The sequence below is a fragment of the Glossina fuscipes genome, unplaced genomic scaffold (genome assembly GCF_014805625.2).
Source record: "Glossina fuscipes isolate IAEA_lab_2018 unplaced genomic scaffold, Yale_Gfus_2 1, whole genome shotgun sequence".
Taxonomy (NCBI): domain Eukaryota; kingdom Metazoa; phylum Arthropoda; class Insecta; order Diptera; family Glossinidae; genus Glossina; species Glossina fuscipes.
This window is the reverse complement of record NW_023998415.1, coordinates 14163637-14178387: the sequence shown is the minus strand read 5'-3', so window position 1 is coordinate 14178387 and position 14751 is coordinate 14163637. Positions and strand designations below refer to the sequence as shown.

The following is a 14751-nucleotide window of genomic DNA, read 5'->3' as shown; positions in this document are numbered from 1 at the left end:
TTGTATATCATTGCGCTCTCTATATAAGTCGCAGCATACAATAATTGCTGAGAAAATCATCTTGACTTAAAATCAATGAAGCAAGAACAAGACGGCACTTAGAATACGACATTACGTTACACTTTGGACGGAATCGAACTAACGAAAATGGTTCGCTTTTCCACTTCTAGGGAACGTATTTCGCAAGGTGAACCTTTCGAGTCGCAGCATATCTGCTTAAGGCTTTTTTTTTTTTTTTTTGATCAAGAACCATCGTGACAATAAGGCGGGAAACAAAAAGCATCGGCAAATACGTTGTAACGAATTTATTAAAGGACTAAAAATAGCTTGCACTTAATAACTCAGATCTCTATCTATCACTTTAGACTTTTTATTTTACAATTTTCAAATAATGGAATCAATTTATGTATGTATTATAAATTATAATCGCTTTATGGATCCTTCGCTTGCGGTTTAATACTTCGTTATCAATTATATATATATGTCTCTGCGAGATCGCACTTGACAAAAGAAATTTGCGTTCGACGATTGACGAGACACAAGAGAAAGAAGACAAAAGTCATCTGCATTTTTGATCATCAACTATGTCGACCATTGCTTATATAATTATTTGAAATAAAATTAGTTAGAACATGTTCTAAGAGGTTTGAACGGAATGCTACAAATTAATAGAGAGAGAGAGAGAGAGAGGGAGAGAGCCCATACATTATCATCTGGAATCTCATTGACGTCTTTGATGGAAGACTTTTTTGAATAGCGCTCGGATACTAGGAGGCGAGCTATAATGCACAGTAGATATATTTAAAGTCTTATCGTAATCGTTCGACATAAAAGCAGTAAAAATTTCTGTTGTTTCCTTTTGCTCAGAATTAGCAAAATGAAACATTAGCACACTCTTTGCATATTCGCAAACATTAGTTTGCTGTCAAAGTAACGATAAAATCGCAGATAACTTACTAACACGGCCGCTCACGTTAGCGATATAGTGAATATTTGAGATTTGCAGGATCTATTGCAAATAATAGATTGCCAATGAAAATGTATTTCATTGTGTGACATGGATTTTAGTTGCCCTGGCTGCTGGCCATAAACTTATAGTTATTATGTTCGCCTGTCATCGTTTCTGCCGCTTTATATCAGATTTCGAGTTCTGAAGCAAAAATGACAGCAAAACTCTCCAATATCAATTTTATCTTAAAACTGGTTTGTTAGCTTACGAAAATCATATAAAGAAATGTCAAAAAAAAAAAAAAACAAAAAAAACAAAAACAGTGTAGCGTTAAAAAGTAAAGCAAATTGAACTGAAATTATTAATATAATCATTTAATATAATCATTCTTATCTCTATTGTAATGTCTCAGCAATTTTTTACAAAGCAATTTCATGATATCGGTTATTAAATAAGTTAATAAAAGAATAAATAAATTTTTTTTTTTTTTTTTTTTATAGGCCCACGTTTCCTTATGTTTTAAAAAATTGAATAAAGGAATTTGCAAGAAATATTTTCTTCGATTTTCTATACATTTTTCTTATACATATTTCTTTAAATATTACAAAAGTTTTTTGTTTATACCGTTGCACTATACACTGCTTAATGAGCTGCTGAAGAGAAGATTATAAATACGTCACATTTTTGTATAAAAAGGACAAACGGGTAACAAGACCGATTTCATTTTCACTTGACAGAAATATATAGTTAATCGTCTATCGGTGATTATGCTCAGAAGAAGGGAAGTACGAGTCGAGCGGTATTGTTTGCGTCCTGGTGACATAGTCACTGAAAATGTGGGCACAATTATCAAGAGTAAAGCTATTACCATTATCTGGCTATTGGCTGTCGTTGGAAGCTCTAAACTACTTACTAAACCACTACCCATAGGCTAAAGTCCTCAGCGCAGTTCTTTAAGTTTCTTATGAGGAATGAATAGTTGTGATGCCATGACGGGTCGGTAACATTTATAGCTTCAAGTTTCTGCTTTTCAATTTGTCGAATGAGAACGGCGTAGAGCATCTACGAGTTACTTAAGCGCAATCACTGGAGGATATTATGGACTGCAGCTGATGCGATTCCGTTGAACGCTAGATTCAAAGATTTAGAAGCATTAACAAGTGAGAAGTGCTACTCTAAACAACGCCATCTTTATGGGTTGAGCGCTAATTGCCTGCAGCATTTGCACATTTCTTATAACGCAAATGAGTCAATTTTTGCATAGCTTCGAACGAACACTTACGCTCTCACGGAATTGAGATAAAGTAAAGTAGCGCTATGTGTATTGTTATTATTTTATTTTTCCAATCCAATTGCAAGTCAAATATCCGTAATACACATTCTACATAAAACAATAATCTAATAAGAAAAAAAGCTCCAACTCCCAAGTTAAATGATTTTGCTTATCATTCAACTCCGTATCATTAACTTTAACTTCAAATCTTATTATATCATAAAGAAAGTTTGTTTCTTATGTGCAGCATCTTTTTTCTCTTTCTCTTAATTGAATTGAATATCTTGCATTCATCCTCATAACGGTCATTACCTTTGCAGATTAAAAAGTTTCTAATCTCTTTTCTTTGTTTTTTTTTTTTTTTTTTAATTATTTTAATCTTATAAAGCAAAATTATTTGTTTTCATTAATTATTTAAGTAAACTCGCGATAAAGAAATTTATTAGAAAACAAGTCTCGAACGATGAACTTGAATAATTGCATTTCGTGTTTATTTCATCTTAAAGATTTCAAGGGAGAAATGTTATAAAGTATTCTTAAACACATCCCAGCTGTTTTTGCTGTGCACTGTGCACTGTGCACTGTGTCTCTTGCATACTTAATTATTTCCTTTATTCGAGTTATCAAAATATGCATTGAATGAGAATCGGAAAACTGAAATGAAAGAGAGATAAAGTTACGTTTTTTTTTTTTTTTTTTCTAGTGGAATAAAATTCCAGTCATGCTCGCACTCTGATATGTTAATAAAATGCTGTTATATTTAGATGCAGATCTTCTATCTTGCTTTAGGCTTTAAACTGTTTCAATCAAACGATAGTAAGTAAATATTATAGCAAGATGAGCAAAGTAAAAGAGATTATTGTCCCACAATGAAAGACGTATAGTAATAAATAAATCTTTGAAAATGCATTAAATTATTAATTTCATGGAAATAAAAATTAATTAATTTCTAAATGAAAAAACAAAAAAAAAAAAATCCAATTTACGATTGATACCATTTCAGTTGTCCGATTGTCCGAGAGATCAGTGTGACATTCAAGATATTTCGAAGAAATGCATGGAAATGAATGGAATGGTCCAGGTCGTTACAAACTATTTTGTTGCTACTATGCGAACTATGCGAACTATGCGACAATCATGCGACATTAATACTAAGATGTAGTAGAGTCTTGGATTTATTTTTTTAAGCTAATTCAGTGTTAAAATTACTTGTTATTCCCCATCATTATGTGCCATAGGTCCAAATGGCTTAGATGGTACTCCTGCATAAAATTTATTTATTTCTTTAGATTAAGTTGAGATTCTATATAAATTAGCCAATGGAGCCAATTGAGTTTTCTGATTTCTAAGCCAAATTGCTGGCGTTCAGCTTTTATATATTATTTCTCTTATTTACTCTTTGCCAAGATATTTGAGATACTTGTTGATAAAGTGGAAGTAGTAAAGGACAGGACGTGCATCACAAATTTTGTTCCTCTTCGGTTGATTTCAATTTTCCACAATAATGCAAAAAATTAATGAACAAAACCGATTTCATCCGGTTGATCAAGACATATCTCACTTTTTATCCTGTAGACCCAAAAAAAAAAAAAAAAAAGAATTCGAATGATGTACAAATAAATTTGTTTTCTTGCGTTTAGATAGGAACCAAAAACAATTATTCAGAATCTTAACAAATATATATATATAACACATGATTTATTGCAACATATTAAAGAATGAGTGCTTTATGCGGTGAAGAGGAACCGCATAAAAGAAACGTCTCTTAGATAATATGTCCAAGTTTCTCTTGTATGCTTCGCTCATTTTTCGGCATAATGACGTTGAGAAAGAAGATGCTAACGTCGTTGCTTTCATTGCTAAAGCTCCAAGACCTACTTCAGACACAATATGTTTTCATAAGAAATAGCTCAGTGTAGTTTGCCTAAAAGTAGACATAGTAGTCAATCAGCAGCGACACAGTATCACACCACAATAATTAGAAGGACAATAAACTCTACAAGATTACTATAAACAATAACAAAAATGTGTTAAAGTACACTCACACACATACACGTATACGTACTCAAATTACATAAATTAAATACCTACATGTAAATGCAACATACATATGCAACAGCCACAACAACAATAGCGACACAGTAGTAACAATAATAGTAGCAAGAACAATAGCTAAAAAAAAAAAAAAAAAATACACAAAGGCAAACACATACGCAAAAAATTCTATAAAGGAACACACAAATAGACAAACGGATAAGTAGTCAAATAACAACAGGTATGGCAGTGGGAGCGGTAAAAATAAATACTGCACAAATAGTAATAATACAAATAACATCGACATAAACAACAGCAACTACAACGGGTAAAAGTAAAATAGCAATTACAATCAATGGGCAAAACGGACAGTAACGCAGTCGCGTCAACCCTTTCGTCATAAATACAAAAACGATGACAAACACCAGTGACTAGAACAAATGCGAACATGCGCTAAACGACGCTACAAAAGACAACAAGCAATAACAGGCGTCCAAAGTGTACGCTATAAACGCGGTAGTGTAGAAGTGTCAGACTTAATCTTAATCTAAACGGAACGCGTGATCGTTCGATGTGGAAATGTGTAAAACGATGATGTCCTCATGCGGGGCATAGAATGACCGATGGAAACAACTTGTCCGCAAACGCGTTGTTATGCCGTACATTAATTGAAACGTGTGATAGAGCAATGCCGAAAACGGAAAGCTGCGCAAACGCGCCTTTGGACATTCGATGTCAAAAACGTCTTCAGCGCAAGAGCATCATCAGGAGCAGTAGCCAGGGTAATATTATCTTTGAAAATATCTAATTGTTAGAGCAAAATGCATGCATGTTTATATATACATGCGTGCGCGTGCGCGTGCGCGTGCGTATATCCCAATTTTCGGTTTTTTGGTTTCAACGGTTTAAAAGTGGCGACACGAATTGACTGAAAATGCTATTTTTTGGCTACTTGTTGCAAGAGGTGTCATGAATGGGAAGGTCTGCCATTGCCAGCGCACTCATCGGACGTGGCGCCATCTGATCACCGCTTGTCCCGGTGCAGCAGGGCTTCGCTGGCCCGTGGCTTCGCAAAGCTAAAGAAGTGCGAAATGGGTCGGGACACGATATCGCCATGTGGCCAAAAATATGTAAAAAGGTTGTAGCAAATGATGAAAAACATTTTGAATTAATACACATTGTGTGAATGCAATTTTTCAAGTGAAAAAATGATCAACATTTTTGGAAGTACATAATACATAATCATATGTAATATTATATTATGTATAGATAATTGCATAAACATATATATATATATATATATATATTGCTCAGGTGGTTCTGGTTATCAAAGTCTCCATTTTATATGATTATATCACGGGTTGATTGTAACAATAAATGACTTTAAGCAAATGCTTAATGCGAACATGAAAGTTGTTCAAGTGCTAATTAAGGGGGTAATATGCATCCACCATAAATGTAACAACAATAATAACATCAACCTAGATGCCAAGCAAAACCATTTGTTTCATAAACACTAACGCAAATGTATGTAGTTAGACGATATTATTACAAACACATGCTATGCAAAGAGATATGCGCACATGCGATAGAGGGGCGACAGATGTGGTTTTCTGCTATAAATATTTGTCATTAAACAAAAACAATCACGGATATATATATATATATAAACGAATGGGCATATATGTTATGTTTTCTCAGACACGCACACTATGCCTTAGAGATAAAGCAAGCATTGGATGGCGTTTTGCCTTTATGTTTGATTATGCAGGCTTATGGATATTTTTATGCTTACGCATTACAGTATTTAACTTAATCAACCATGAAATATAAACCGAACTGCTGTGCATATGACAGCATCATTGTAACTGAAATCTCTTTTTGCAAAAGTTTTCATACTCAACTAACGTAACCACTAATAACTGGGTTATTTATTAATTGACTTCATAAACCAAAAAAAAAATAAAAAAAAAATAAAAAAAAAAAAAATTAAAAAAATAAACGGCCTTACATAAATACTTTAATTCGCACAATCATTCATTTGTAATAACAATATTATGGTATATCACTTATGAACTCTTTATAAAATTCATCTCAAACTCGAAATATAAACTTGCATACATGGCTTGCTACTACGAATGCATTAAGACAATTGTAGTAATAGGGTAGCAGAGTCTTCATTCATTCAATTTATCATTTATCGTTCAATGCATAAATAAATACATTTTTTTTACTTTCATTTCATTTTTCATTTTTATTCATTCATCCGAATTCTCTATGAGCTTAATAAGCTGCTTGATGGCTTTAGTGTTTTAAATATTTAAAGATTTGAAAATGTCAGCCAAATGGCTTCGTCAGGATTAAGCTCAGTGTCTCTTCTGGTTATTTATCATACGTAAATAAAGTTGAATACTTTTTTTTTTTCTTCTTGTGCAAGAAAACAATTATTCATAATAAATAGTCTATGTGAGCTGTCTCTTCAATGCAATATGTGGAGACCACTAAAAAAATTTGTCAACCTAATTGAGAAGAAAAAACATTTAGTATTTTTTTTTTTTTTTAGCGAAATTCGATTTTCTGCAACCAACGGTCGTCGAACATTTTCGGTAGCTTTTTTCGAGAACGTATTGCCATCACCATCAAAATTTGATCAAAATCTTTTTCATTGCGGCATTTTCGTCTTGGGTGCCTTTGTAATTTTGAAAGAGTGCAAAAGTGCAATCTTGTTTAGTAATTGAACAAAAAGGACTAGTGAAAGTAATTTCCTAGCTGTGGAGCCAGAAAGCCAAACCCATCGAACACTGAGCTGCATAGTTCAAGGGTAACTCTAATTCAGTCAATTTTTTGATTAACTGATCGATGAAATCGTGACTTGGATGCTATTGACTTAATTCGAGTTTAATAGCTACGTTAAGTAAAGAGTGACTGCACATTAAATGCCTAAGATGTTCAAATAATTTCATGAGTTTTGTTTTTAAGAAAAGTGAAAATTACCTCAACACAATGACGAATGTTATTTAATTCGTCTTTTGAGTCTACCTACAATGGGAGTCAGTTTTTCAGTGTCACCATAAGAATGGAAGTACGGTTGGTTTGAAATGGAACTTTCGAATACAATGTACGACATGGTGCTTCTAACATTATTTTGGTCGAGTTTTGACATGTGAAGTTAGACGTCATCATGCCTAGATTTGCGTTCCTAAGACCTTTGGCATATTCTGCTCTTTCTGCGAGTCACTTCCATCAATTGTAATGTTCCCTAGGGGCTTGGTTTGGTTTGAGCAACTCATATTACATAAAACTTCACTCGACCGTGTGCATTATGGGTATTTAGCCTGATTTGCATCGTAGTTATTTGGACTATGCAAATAAGCAGAAATGTATTACTTTCTTATGCTTTCAACTCGGCTATGATAGCTAAGCTAATTTCGCCTCTCAGATAAAGGTCTTAGGATTTGTTTGACTTGTTTAAATAGTGTATTGAATTTATAAAAACTTACAAGTAGAAAAAAACTCATCGATTCTCGTTCACGCCACCAAAGCGACGGTTTAGACGGAAAAGTTAAAACTAATTAAAATCCTTACGTGAATTCACTTGTCACTTGATTAGATGGAGAAACAGGGTCTCTGTCCTTTTTTTTTTTGCTGGAATTCAAATATATTTAAAATATATTTAACACAAAGAATAACCAATTAGTCAGTCAACTTATGTAGAAACTTGACAATTTTGAAGCGGAACAGTTTCCGAGGTATTTTCGTACATCTTCAAATTTGGTGAACCGTTGATTCGCTTAAATCTGATCGTACTAATTTGAACAAGTGGTAACAAGGAGAAGCCAAGTCGGCACTCAGTAGTCTTGGATCAAGTCATGTGTTTCTTGCTTTAGGATTGTCGCCCGTAACATTTTGATGTAGATAACCTTTCTACCGTATCTTAACAACTGCGAGCATACATGATATCCACGGTTAGGCCGCAACTCTCTCTTTCTTTCTCTCTCTCTCTCTCTCTCTCTCTCTCTCTCTTTCTCTCGGTGAATTTTTCCATTTTATGCAATCAAGCCGAAATTTCTTTTTGATTTATTTGCTAACTGTGCTGTGAGCTGCTGTTTCTGCATACTTTTGCTGCATTTTCGCTTAGTCAATTATGATTTTCGTCATCGAGCGTGTTTTGCGAAGCTCCAGAACGTTCATCTTCGTTTTCAAAGCTAAACATATTTTGCATGAAATTTTGCAAGTCACTTTCCAACTTTATGGGATTTGCACCTTAAGCCGACTATTAATTATTTTAGTGTAGCTTCAACTGCCTTTTTTATTTCAGTTTAAAACTGAATAACATGCAATAACAGAAAAGCTGCTTGTTGTTCTGTAACTCTTTATATTTTGATACAACTGATACTTATATTGTGCAAATAAATACCTTTGTCAAAATTAGCTGCAAGCGAAATGAATGCATTCGATAGGTTTTATAAAGCGACCAATTTCAAAACAGAGAAGAGAACCTACTTCTACACCTAACATATAGAACTTTGCGTACTCAATATTTATTCATCATTTATTTTCATTTATTTGTTTTTGCACACATTATTGTCAAATGGCTTCAGAAACCTCAAATGAAGCTTGCCGATGCACGATTGACTTGTATCAATTAGTAGCATGTCTATATCCATATAAGTGCCAAGAACATATTGATATTATTCAAATATCTAATTAATTCAATAGCTATGTATACGGATATGTTTATATAGCTGCTGTATTTTCAGTTTATTCATTATTCCTCACTGATATTATAGCTTTTCAATCCCTCATTGATAACAATTTACACAATTATTGACCTAATGTAGACAGACTAAATTAAACATCTATGGGAATGGTATGTAAATGAAAATATTCAGTAATTGATAAAATTGCAATAATGCAACCTCTACCTCTACCTCTACCTCTACCTCTATCTCTACGTCGAACTCTATCTCCACTCATAGTAACCATACAATAGCATGCGAATATTTAAGTATATCCACCATGTATATATGTACTTATAAATTACGTTATTATAAGCTATAAACTTAACAAAATCTTATTTGAATATTTTTAATGAGAAAATATTAACGAAACTTATTTATATCCTGCCGATAACAGTGTTTCTCTCTGCATATACAGTAATGAGTAAAAAGTTTAGAAATGACTTCTTGAGCTCATATCGGCGATTTTGTTGTTCTAACTAATACGATTGTGTGATGGTAGTGAATAAAAAGACTCGAAACGAAATACGAATTGATAAATTCTTATGATTTGATCGAAGAAGAGCTCTATCTTAAATATCGACGTAGAGTCTGTGACGTAGAAAAGCAACATAGAAGTAATGCATGATTCACGTTGCAAACTATTCAAGTATTCACAATAAAAATTCATAGCACATTTTTGTAGTCCAGCAACAGTTTGATATTTTTTATCTTATATACATAGAGTTGTAACAAAGTGAATTGCAGCGGATGAACACCAAAAAGAATGCAGAAATACTTGAGTTTTTTTTTATTTATTTATTTTTTCTTTTTTCACAACAACTCAGCAAGTTGTAACAATTTATACTAAGAACTATAACCGTTTAATGTACTTTATAAGCTGTATGAGCGTGAAATTTTACCACTTGTTATTTCTATTTGAGCAACTCTATATAAGCAAATGTAACTTTAAAATTACATAATAGGCATAGGTCGTACTTAATTTTCTTCAGAAATATCGATGTTCGTGCAAAAGTTTAGGGCGCTTGTTCGGAAATATGGAAAGCAAAATTCAAAAAATGCTTAGGAAAAATACTTCATACTACTGCGGAACAAGAGGTAAAAGGCCTACATTGTTTTAATGATATATGATTGGGTTAGTAATAATAGCGTTCTTTTTTTCTGTTCTGAATTTTCATCGAACTTCGTCAAAAAAATAAAATGCAATGAATTAACAATGTTACGAAAGCGTTGCGGCTACGAGCTTGCACTTTTGAAGTCTCAATTAACTCAATAACGCTAATAGGAATAATTTTGAAGGATGATTTATGTTCGTCTAGCATGTCTTCTCATATTGTTTCAAAAGTTTTGAATTGATTCGAAAAACAATGTCGTACTTAAATGTATTAAATTACTGTTATGAAATTCGCTTTTATGAGATACAGTCCGTATCACTAGATCGTGGCTATTTTGATCAAGAGAAATGCACTTCAAAGTTCTTTTATTTTACTACTTTGTCTTTCACAACAGTAGGAATATTTATTTACAATTTATTTTGGCCGTACTCTCAATTTCTACGTTCTTGCCAGACTAACTCTACTTTTCACAAATACTCGAACTATATATACAATTTTACAAGAATGTTGCTATACCTAAATTTATGGTTAGGGTCTAATCCTAGCCTGGTTTTTCCTCTAATCGTTTCCATCGGCCTGCACCTGCATGACGAGCCTACGAATGTGCACATTTGGTTTTCCCTTCTTTAGGGAATTTATTCTTACGAAAATTACTTAGCTGACATTTAACTGAATTTGGGATTTTCGTAACATTACTGACGATGAAACTTATGACCCGTAAACGACTTAACGATCTGATAAATATCGCGCTACAAATTAGAAAGAAAACGCTGCTATTACTAACCTAACATGGAACACGTCTCGAAATTTATGTCAATTGTTTACAGCAGTCATGCCAACGTATCCGAAAAATACAACACATCGATATCATAACGCGGGTATTCAGAAAAAAATACATTCTCATTACATGTTGGCTACAAAGCATGCTGGCTGCTTAGCTGCTGCTGCTGCTGGCTAACAGCTAGCACAGATGCAATAAACCTCGATGTTTAAACAAAATATGTTCCAATTATTTTTTAAAACACCTTTCAATACTTCCGGGTGCTAGAAGCAGAGTGACATACTTTTATTTATCCATAAGTAACGAGCGTAGTCAGCGATTACATCTAAAAACTTTCCAATGCCAATTAAATAAAAAAAAACTCGTTCTCTAAGAGCTTTTCACTTAGTAACCAAAGACTATATATTGCGAATTTTTTCTTAAACTTTCCACGGCCTCGAACAGCCAAGCAAGCATTTGCTCGTCAGTGTAAATAGATATATATATATATATGAATATATAATAATTTTGTATTTAAGACTTAATATCATAAATTTCATATATCGTGTACGTATGAGTAGCTTTTCTATATATTCTATCCATTCTAATATCAATTATTCTATAATTAATTTTCTCTTTGAATTTATGTTCAATTTATATAACTTTTGAATTAAGTGATATGTAATTTTATGAAAGAACTAAAACAAAAGAGATTATATATCATATCGTCATACCTTATATACCATACTATAAATGCAGAAATATATGATTTGTCTTACTATTAATACAAAATAATTCTTAAATTTAATATCACTCATACGTAATAGTTGCTCTTTTTCTTACAGATATCGCTGTTGATGCAGGCAACTTAATAAACAACATAAGCATGAAATTAAAACGTAGTAATAATAAAATATCTAATGAAGTGATATCAAGCAGTACGATTCGAATATTGATCATTATTTTGGATATTTTGGAAAATGCGAAACGAAAGCTTTAGAGATCATTAACTTCATAATGTTGGAACAAGTATATTACAACTGCTACGTTTAGTAATGGTAAAGTGAATGAAATCAATAAATAATATAATTAAAGGAGTAATCGAATAACAGCCACGATAACATCATACCGTATTGGAGACTGTTCAACTAATTTTCAATTTTGATTCAGCAGAAAGTCATAACAAATGCCGGAGAACAAGTGAGAAATAAAATTTTTAAGCTTAAAGCGCACAACAAACGCGATACAAAAAGAAAGAAAGAAAGATAGAAAAAAAAAAGTAAAGAAAGTAAAAAAGTAGAATTGGGGAAAAGAAAATATAAAATAAAAATTTTTTTTTTTTTTTTTTTTTGTACGGGAACAAAATCGCAAAATTTTTAAACAAACCAAAATTAGGCAAATTTGAGCGAAAAATGTTTGAAAAGTTTTTGAACAATTGTTATAAACCAGAAAAGCCGACATATGCGGAATTGTTTGTATATTTTGTATATATACACACACATACGGACAAACATACAGTTATACATATATATATATGTGTACGCATAGTAAACATTAATATAGACATATGTGAACAATTGAAACAGTAACACTTTGCCACATTTTGCAAAAAGCATTTAACAATAATAACCGCGCAACAAGCCAAACAACGAGAAAGCCCTTTAAATACACTTTTTCTCCCTGCTACATTTTATTATCAGAACTGGAAAAGTTTTAGACAATAAAATAAATACAATAAAAGTAGCAAGAAAGAAAAAAAAAAAAAAAAAAAAAAACAAGGAAAATTTTAATACGCTTAACACAGCAATTTAAAAAGGGGGAGTTTTCACAAAATGAATGTTGTGAGTAAACGAAGCAAATCCAACTCGCAATTCGGCCGATCAGTTGGCATTATCTAGAAGCAATAAAACCAAAATATTATCTGCTTTAGCGAGAAGCAGATCGACTTGACCAATCAGTATAGAAGGAGACTGACATGTAAGCACTTGACATTAATATCAAATATGAAACCAAGCCAGGAGCCAAGCTTTACGGAGGCATCATCAGAAACAACAGCAGTAGCAATGGCAATACTTGAGATTTTTCTAGAAAATGTATGAAGGTGTTTGAATTTCTTAATGCGTTAATTCACGTGTGTATGAATTTGTGCGCAAGACGGTTTCCATAAAGTGAAATCAAAAATCATCTTAACGCCAATGTCTAGTTGAAACATTGTTACTACAATTTTTTCAATCAAACTATATGTCTATGTTACCGCCACACGAATATTTTTTTTCGCATGCGTACCGTGAACACCTGGTATCTCACCGATACCAGTAGACGATTATTCGTACTAGATGCAGAATATTCAAACATGGCATTAAACTGATCCCATAGTCATATCGAAGTAACGTTGCGTAGATTTGCCAGGCTCGCTGTAAGATGGGCTCACATGCATTGCACCGTTTAGCAACTTATATTATATTGTCTGTCATATTCTTTTCAAAATTTTTGAGTTCTCGATTCAGTTTATTAACACCTACTTCCGAATACAAATTTGCATTGGCGTTATTATGCGATTTTGTGTCTACTGGTGGAAGTGCCCCGCAGATTAGAATCTTTCTCCGCCTATCGCCTATCGCCACTATGTTTATTTTCATTCGGCATCCTCCGACATGTAATACGACAGTGTCCAATCCGGTAATTAGTTCACCTATATAATCTATCTAGTCAGCGTCGTTAAGACATGCTTTCCATCTAGTTGAACTAAATGCATTGTTTATATTCAACGGCATTATCTTGTAGCACCTGTTAGTTCCATAACGTCATCTTCTACCTGCTATAGTTTGTTGTGCTACGCCAATTATTACTTTTAGCACTGTCGAAAGCTGTATTGATACTATGATATGCTTTGTACACTTTGGAGATGTTCTTCTAGGCAAGTTCCGATCGGAATTTCCAATAGTTGTCACATACGTTTCTTGCACGGGGGTGGATAGAAGCTGGGCTCTCCAACTGGCCTATTCTTTAGCTTTAATGACAGTATCAGCTCCTGTGTCATTCATATCTTAAGCAATAAACCAGCGCCTAAGCAACTTGTATACACTTTTGAAGGAAACATTGCTTTGTGCTCTCACAGCACTCTTAACGATTTCTTTTGGAATCACATCTGACGCCGAAGCTTTGTTATGTTTCAGTGCGCTTGTTACTGTACTAATTTCATTCTTGATCATTGCGCACGCTTAATGGATGGTCCACCCTTGTGGAAATGCCATTTCAATCACCTTAATTTTGCTGTGACCAGTCGTCAGGCATCTCTCTACAAATTTGTGTAGCTGTGTGTTTATGCTCTTTTCTTCTTCAAAGGGAGTATTAATGCGCGGACATGGGAGACAATTAGTCCGACTTTTATAGTGAGACTGTAGTGGACTACCTTGTTTTAGTTCTTCTCCTCTCCATATGATAAGTCGCCAACCACCAGTAATTTTGTCATGGACTTATTCACGGTTCTTCAAACTTCTGATTTTTTCGCCATGCTCTTGAGTAACTCATGCGGTGTCCGCGCAGTCGTACCATACGTCGCGAATGGTGCTCAGAGATGATAGTGAACTGTCATATCCGATTCTTTGATACTTTCGGAAACAACCATGGTCAGCTAAAAACTGCGTGATGGCGTCTTGATTTGGGGGTGAGACAGAATACCCACCACCTTACACAATCCACTCCCAACGCGCTTGACACTTTTTCATTGAGTTCAGATGTTTTTTCTCATCGCGCCAGATATCAAATAGTATTACTCCTGCGATCACTAGAATCGCTTCTTCCGGGATGGTTTGGATTGGTAGCCGCGTATTTGTCGAAGAGTTCTATACGTTGATTCTACTCTAGCCCATCCTAGGATA

General features: G+C 33.5%; 1 protein-coding gene across 12 annotated transcripts in view; it reads left to right on the top strand.

Moving 5' to 3' along the window:
- LOC119631478 (palmitoyltransferase app) overlaps positions 1-14751 on the top strand; it is a 140589-nt gene that overhangs the window by 93477 nt on the left and 32361 nt on the right. For 7 of the 12 annotated variants that reach the window (XM_038023722.1, XM_038023720.1, XM_038023719.1 and 4 more), the window contains one exon: positions 11716-12070. The exons of 1 other annotated variant lie outside the window; for it this stretch is intronic. The gene's annotated coding sequence lies outside the window, so the exon portion shown is untranslated. Of the gene's footprint in view, positions 1-11715; positions 12071-12233; positions 12342-12456; positions 12848-14751 lie in introns of those variants that run through there. 4 more of the 12 variants (XM_038023718.1, XM_038023726.1, XM_038023725.1 and 1 more) reach the window with 4 other exon arrangements.